Source organism: Ambystoma mexicanum, chromosome 2p, assembly GCF_040938575.1.
Source record: "Ambystoma mexicanum isolate Mex_15411 chromosome 2p, UKY_AmexF1_1, whole genome shotgun sequence".
NCBI classification, from domain to species: domain Eukaryota; kingdom Metazoa; phylum Chordata; class Amphibia; order Caudata; family Ambystomatidae; genus Ambystoma; species Ambystoma mexicanum.
Window position 1 is genome coordinate 1,304,769,770 of NC_090923.1, and position 6,000 is coordinate 1,304,775,769.

Below are 6,000 nucleotides of genomic sequence, written 5' to 3' on the forward strand. Positions count from 1 at the left end.
TACACCAGACACCATAGTCCCTTGTTGAACATCACTGTAAATGGACCTCAGGACAACATGCTGCTGTTCACTCACCCCACAACAGGCCACACACCCTGTGTGAGACCATCCCAGTAAGTGTGCATGGATCCCAGAGTGCACTCACAAGTCACATGGGGAGTACAGATGGAGACAAGATGTGGGCAGTGGACGATGTAACACATGCATGGGCCCACAAAGTGCACACACACTGTGCACTAACTCACAGTGCTGGATGAGATGAACAAGTAATGCAAACAGAAATTCATGTGACACATCCTGGTGTAGATAACCTACAGAAACAAACAATGTACAAGAAGTGACCTGATTGGGTAACACAGAAGCAGTCTGTTAGTGGTACACATACGCATATCTGTACAACACTACATGCAGCAAGTGTGACAAACCTGTCTTGTGGATTCAATGTACACAAATGCCCAGAACTATGTCACCAGAGGCTAGTGGGGCAGCTGAGGTTGAGTAGACCTTACAATAGACCTGTGTGGTACATGTGCAACAGGTGCAGGTCATGTAAGTGGAGTGGGAAGTGGCACAGGTCAAAGAGTGGTGTGGTCAAGGAGCACACATGCAGGGCCAGTAGGTAGCACATCGAGTAGAAGGTGGGCAGTAAGGAGACTTCTTCAAGGTCAGTGAGGCAAGTGTTGGAGAACCAAAATACACAGGGTGCAGATCCACAGAGAATGCATGCTGTCAATTTGTATGAACATCCAGAATGTTGGAAATACTGACAATGGCTAAAGTGCGACAAGTGCTGGCCAATCACTTCCATTAATTTCATCAATTGGGAAAGTGCACCCGCAAAATCAATGTACCCGCTTAGAAGTGTAACTGCACATACACACACTTGCATGTGGACAGACACATATCTGGACACACATTTACCGTGCCTCAAGGATAACACACACAGCTAGCACAAATGTGTCATGCAAGACCATGATGACCAATAGTACAGACACAACACGCGAGACAGGGCACATGCTTACCTGGTGACAGAGCTGGCATGATGCGATTCCCTCATCACCTTCACAGGAAGCTGTACATCCAAATTTGTGAAAGGAGGGCCAGTGCCTGGCAGAGGGGATGGGGACTAAGGATGTGAAAGAGTGCAGGGTGGACCTCCCATGGAGTGCAGTCACTGGATGGCTCAGGATCACTGCAACAACATGGGACATGGTACATCACCAGCCATAGTTGACAATCATACATAAAGCACATATGTGTCATGTTTCCCCCAACCCATTGTTACCTGCACATACCATCCTTTGAACCTCAAAGCAGTTGTGGCAGTTGACACCACTCTGCATGGCTGCAGGTCCACAACTATACTCATCATCTCAAGGCAAAAAAAGATACAAAAGAAAAACCACCTCGGAAAGGGCAATAAAAAAAACATGTGCCACCATCCTGGCCAGGAGTATTGAAAAACAAGAAAAAAGTGTCCATGCCGAATCAAGGGGTAAAAAAAAAAAAGTGACATGGTCAAATGCACTAGCACAGTAAACGCGGTGAGGTCTTCATGCACTTCCACGCGGATGGCCACAGAGTCTGTATGCGCACTCACCCGTGATTAATTGAGTTGCTCGGACAGTGTCTGGCTGAAGGCATCCATATCCTCATGGAGCACTGTCCTTGTGGCTGAGAGTTCGTCATGGATTGCAGTCCTCCTGGCCGGCATCTCACACATCATAGCCTCTCTCTGTGCCTGAGGATCTGCATGCAGGGACTCCTGCTGACACCTCAGATCAGCCCGTAGGCCCTTGATGTTGGCCTCCATGTGACCTCTCATCCCACTGCATTTGTAACACAAGGGTATCAATGTACATACAATATTTGTATGTTTGGCCACCTGACATGTGTAATTTGTATACAGATATGTGATGTGTGCCGGTACATGTTGCTTGCTTGCAGGTCATGCTGTTGAATGTGCACATTAGTGATTGTGTTTGTGTCGGCAGGTGCCCTGGTAACGTTCCCATGCACATGTCAGCATGTCATTCTTGTGTTGCTGGTCATTGGTATGGTGGTGTTTCCTTTTTTTGGTAATGTGTTGTTGGGCACTGTACAATGTGGTTTGTGGATATGTACATGTGTCATGACTGTGATAGGGACTTCCAACTACACTCATGCAGCATTTGCTTTGCAGTTTTCCTAGGCACGTACATGTGTGTGTGCATTGTGTGTGTATCAGTTCATGGTTAGTACATGCTGCATGATTAGTCATGTTTATTTTGTGTATGCCACACATCCATTGATGGCGGCTACTGATGTCAACGCTTTTTTGTCCCAATTTTCAACAGTTACTGCAGCTCGTGAAGAGGGCGGAGGCATCGCTGTGGAGCATAAGGGCCGGGACAGAATCACCAGACCTAACCGCACACCCCATCCAGCCTGATTTGAGTCCACATCATCTGAGGGTTAGTTGGCTGGGGGAGTGCAAGTTCCACCGGGCAGAGCTGATGGGGGTACGTCCCAGGAGATTGTTATGGTGGGAGACTTCTCATTGACTGTGGGCCAGGGCTCAGAAATGGAGGGCCATCCAGGGAGGAAGGCTCTCTCAAATCATCCAGGGAGATGGAGGAGGTGGTGGAGGAGGAGACAGGTGAAGGCCAGAGCACAGGGATGGGTGGGGGCATCAGGAGGGTGTTCAGGCCGCACCCCTGGGCCAGGGATAGGAGGATGTGCAGTGCACTGTGGAGGGAGCTACCCAACCTCCTGTCCCTTCTCCATATGATGCAGCAATGACCACCATCATGGATGTCTCCACCCAGACCATACCCCCCCTCGCGGCCAAGGGGATCAACCATGAGATGATGCATGCCCTGCTGGCTGGGATGGCACAGTGGACGGCCTTGATTTGTGATGATGTGAGAGCTTTGCATTCCAAGTACTCACAGCATCACAAATCGATGGCCCTCTACCTGGGCCAGCTGGCACATGCGCTGCTTTCGGTAGTCTCTATGCGCTGGTACATTCAGTTGCCCCCTCCTCCACTGCCTGCTCTGTCCCCCAGTCGTCCTCTGGGGGGCCTTCCATGCCAGTTTCCATCACATCCCCCTCTACTCCAATACCACCCACACCGACTAGTCTGTTGGTGAGCACGTCCCTGCCTCCGGTGGAAGTCCCGGAAAGTAAAGAGGTGGTGGTCGCTGTGCCTGACCAGGCACCTGCACAGGAACAGGCATCAATAGACAGCGGGCACATCAAGACAGTGCTGGTACTGTACCCCCGTGCTACAACATCCAGACTTTGGGGGTTCTTGCGCAGTGTATGCTTGGCCAGGCAGCACCAGTATAGGATTGGCCAGGGGCAATCCTCGCAGGGCCCATGAACATTGAGAAGACAAGCAAGACAGCAACATACAGTCACCTGGCAAGAGGAGTGCAGGTGCTTTCGCGAACTGGTGTGCATCCGGATGAACTTTAGGATGCAGCTGATGGCATAGACGCAGCGGGCAAGGATGGCACGGGTTGCTAGGCCAAGGGCAGAATTGATGGCGGGATGAACACCAAGGTGGGTTGCCATACTAGAGGAGGCTTGCAGGGATACAGAGGAGAAGGTGTGGAGGTTGAGGGAGATCCTGCAAGCCATCCAGGATCGGACGGCGTCCCGCATCCAAGTAGAGGACAATGAATGTGACACTTCCCTGGAGGATGTCATGAGAGGCTATTGAGACCGCTGCCTATGTATATAGTACATTTTTACCCTTGAACATTTCCCCCTTACACATAGTTTGTTGTCATAGTGTGCATATTGCTATTAAAGTTTTATCTTTGTTCATCACACAGTTGTTATTGTCTCTTTGTTCATTCACTGCATTTGGTTTAGGTTTATTTCAGTATGCATTTGTTCTGTGACTGTCACGTGGGTTGCGGCCATAACTGTGGATGTGTGTCATACACTCACCAATTGTGCAGGTGGGGGGGCTGCCTCCCAATGTATGGCCACCCACCTACACACATCAGGTACCAGCCAGTGGGTGCTCTCATGTCATGCTGCACATCTGCCACTGCCCGCCAATGCATGGCCACCCACCTACACACATCAGGTACTAGCCAGTGGGTGCTCTCTTTCATGCTGCACATCTGCCACTGGAATGCTTCATCATCACATGTGAGTTTGTTTATATCTGGCTGTACACATCATCCATCTGCTTGGCTCAAACACTCTCAGACTTCCTTCACATCACCCTCTTCAACTTGTGTTAGTTCCAGGGTCTTGGAACGCTATGCTCTCCTACTTGAGTCCCTTCATTCATTGATTTTTGCTGGCTACTATGCACTCACTCTGTCCTATCAGTGATGTCTTGGACTTGTGTCCGCCTCGGTCATTCACCTACAGGACTTTGGGCCATTGCAATGGCATATGGGCACAATGATACGTCACATAACATTCCATTGCTTTACTGTGTCACGTGTACATGGTGCTTTCACTGTGATGCTGGTGCTACATTCTGGTGTCCTGTTGCTGTGCCACTGGTTGTGATGTACCAGGGAGTCCTGTGATGAGCTACAGACATGGAGTCTGCATCAGTGCCCCAGTTGTTATGTTTATGGGTGGGAATGCGGCCAGTGTGCTTCATGTTGGTGGCAGGCCTTCGGAGTTGAGGTAAGTTGTTGGTCAACATTGGAGTAGTATGGGGGTTATGTCGCAGAGCCAAGCTGGGGTGTCTTCAGAGGTGAAGGGGGCTGGTGGGTGGTGTGAGGACCCGTGGGCCTGCCTGGGGGTGGTGTCAGAGGTGGGGTGGGCAGGTGTGTGGTGTGAGGACCTGTTAGGCTGCCTGGAGTTGGTGACAGAGTTGAGGCAGGATGGTGGGTGGTGTGAGGACATGTGGGGCTGCCTGGGGGTGGTGTCTGAGGTGAGGGTGCTAGTGGGTAGTCTGAGAACCTGTGGGGCTGCCTGGGGTGGTTTCGGAGGTGAGGGGGAGCAGGTGGGTGGTGTGAGGACCTCTGTGGCTGCCTGCGGTGGTGTCGGCGGTGAGGGTGGCTGGTGGATGGTGTCTAGGCTTGAGGGTGCTCCTGTACAATCTGGGTATTTGGCAGCTGTTTTGGTGCATAGGGAGTATGGTATAGGGTTGGCAGTATCGCAGGGGTGCAGCCGTTACTAACGTGGGGCCTCGCGCAGACTGTCTGGGCTGCAGCTGTTACTTATGGAGGGGCTCGCGCAGGTTTGCAGGGATGCAGCCTTTATTTGCGTGGGGCATCGCACAGATTGGCTGCTGTGCTGCCGTTACTTATGGGGGAGCTCGCACAGGTTCACAGGGGTGTAGCCGTTACTTACGTAGGGCGTTGTGCAGATTGGCTGGGTTACTGCTGTGACTTACGGGGGAGCCTGTGCAGGTTCGCAGGGGTGGAGCTGTTACCTGCGTTGTGCATCGAGACGATTGGCTGGGGTGCTGCTGTTACTTGCAGGGGAGCTCCCACAGGTTCTTAGGGGTGCAGCTGTTACTTGCGTGGAGCATCGGGCAGATTGGCTGGGGTGCTGCCTTTACATATGGGGGAGATCACGCAGGCTTGCAGGGGTGCAGCCATTACTTGCGTATGGCATCATACAGATTGGCTGGGGTGCAGCATTTACTTATGGGGGAGCTTGTGCAGATTTTCAGGCTTACCGCCGTTACTTACGTGGGGCCTCGCACAGATTGGCTAGGGTGCTGCTGTTACTTACGGGGGAGCTTGGCCAGGTTCTCATGGGAACAGTCGTTATGTACGGGGGAACTTTCACAGGTTTGTAGGGGTGCAGGGTGTTGAGTCGATGGTGGACATGGAGATTTGAGGAATGGTTGGTCTGTGGCTCTGTTTTTGGTTTGCGTGGGGGCGTGTCGTGGGCATTCCTCGGGCAAATCGGTTTTGCGCGCGGGGTTGGAGTGCATGTTTCAATTCATGAATACGAGAAGCGTGCATTGAAAACTTTGCGCGAATGACCGCACAGAGCAGTTCTCCACGCGCAGGCTTTGCAGGATCA